The sequence below is a fragment of the Zea mays genome, chromosome 5 (genome assembly GCF_902167145.1).
Source record: "Zea mays cultivar B73 chromosome 5, Zm-B73-REFERENCE-NAM-5.0, whole genome shotgun sequence".
NCBI classification, from domain to species: Eukaryota; Viridiplantae; Streptophyta; class Magnoliopsida; order Poales; family Poaceae; genus Zea; species Zea mays.
The window spans coordinates 8452944-8454738 of NC_050100.1; the positions used below are offsets into that span (position 1 = coordinate 8452944).

Below are 1795 nucleotides of genomic sequence, written 5' to 3' on the forward strand. Positions count from 1 at the left end.
TTGGCGCCGGACCGGACCGGACCCGTCGCCACGTCCGTCCCCCCCGCCACAGCCACAGCAGCGGACGGACGATCCACCGCCGGGTCGCGGGCCGTCGCTTTGCCGCGCGCGTACCAGATCGCGCTGTCGACTGTGCGTGCAGGCCCGGAAAGAAAGCGACGCGAAATAGAATAGCATCTGATGATCTCTGCTGTCGCGTCCGGCTCTCGGCGTCCTCTTCCTCCTCCTCCTCCTCCTCCTCCCCCGCCGCTGCGTATTTAGGAGTTGCGCTTGGTGCTTACTACATTACACGAGACATGGCAGTTTCGCGCGTGCGTACATGACGTCCTCTTCCGTCCGGGTGGTTTGTTGTGCTCAGCTGCAGCGTCGTCGAGTCTGCGGTAGCTTCATGGCTGTCGAGGGGAATGACGTCCGGTCCGAACAAGCCACGGCTGCTGCTGCGCTACCGCCGCGGCTTCGGACCAGGCTTCATTCCCCACGATTCACCATGGAAACGGCAGCGAGCCGCGAGCTTCCAGTGCGCGCAGTGGTTTGATCAGCAAACACCTGCGCGGCCAAGGCTGAGCCTTGCAGGTCAGGCGTCCATGTTCTCGTCAGCAAGTCAGGTAAGCATGCTGTCCCTCAAGGATTGTTTTTTTTTTTTTTGAAATGAGCAGCGCTGCATGCTGTTTGTCCAGCGTCTTCTTCACATGTCTGAGGTCTGAACAATGGCGGGTGGACATCGATGGATGAGCATTGCCGCTGCAAGCAGATGAATACCTGCAAGGGAAGATCGTCCGGTTCACACTTGAGTTGAGATACCATGCACTACTCTTGCAGTCTTGTTGTAGTTAGATTAGATACCCATGCACTTGAACCGTGCAATAGCATAGCGAGGAAGACGAACCCAGAGAGGACTCAGAAAGAGATGTTCTCTATTCCATCCAGTGCTCATCTAGTCATCTAGTCTGCCCGCGGGTGTCTGCCATGAACGCTGACGCTGCTGCCGGAGCCCGGAGAGCTACTCTGCTACTGGTGTGGAGTGGACAAACAGGGAGGGAAGGCGTCTTAGAAGACGGACACAGGGAGGACCAACAGGACTAAAGACCGTCGTACGTGTTGAAGCTGAAACGTGTTGAAGCTGAAGGACTTTCTTATTACGTGTGGCGCTTCGGAATAAAGCCAGCGGCAATTCATAGAGACAAAACACTGTATGTTGTGTGCGTTTTCTAGAATGTGTCGAGCGTATTGTGAATATGGTTGTGTAAAACACAATTTTAAACTGTAGACAACACTCTTTGCATGATAGAGTTTGAAATAAATGATGAGTTAGGAGAGCTGCTGAAGATAGCCTAATACTAGATAACGTATGTCCTAGAAGTAGCGATGACAATTTTGCCTGCAGGTTTAGATATCCGTCGGATATCCGAAATATATCATGTCCCGTTTGGTTCCGTTAGTCTTAAGACTAAACTTTAGTCCAGAGACTAAACTTTAGTGATACTCTATTTGGTTACATGGATTAAATTGATTCTGAACACATTAAAGGCACTAAATATCCCTTACCTTGTTCCTGTGTATGGCGCCAGTGGAAAAAGTTTTCTTTGAAGGACTAGAGGCTAAAACCAATCAATCTGTACTTTAGTCTTTCTTTTGACAAAACAAAAATAAAACTAAAAACTAGAGACTAACAATTAGCCGCTTTAATCAAAAGAGGTCTAAATCAGCCCGAGGACACATCCGGACTCCCTTCCGGCCCATCTATTTTCTAACCCTAATCCCGGCCGCCATGAGCCCACGACCACGAGCTCCCGAG

At 50.9% G+C, this 1795-nt stretch overlaps 1 non-coding gene across 1 annotated transcript; it reads left to right on the forward strand.

Moving 5' to 3' along the window:
- The first annotated feature begins 399 nt into the window (after positions 1-399).
- MIR166f (microRNA MIR166f) lies at positions 400-477 on the forward strand. The gene has a single exon (NR_161789.1). It is a non-coding gene; the product is annotated as a microRNA MIR166f (primary transcript).
- Positions 478-1795: the final 1318 nt, after the last annotated feature.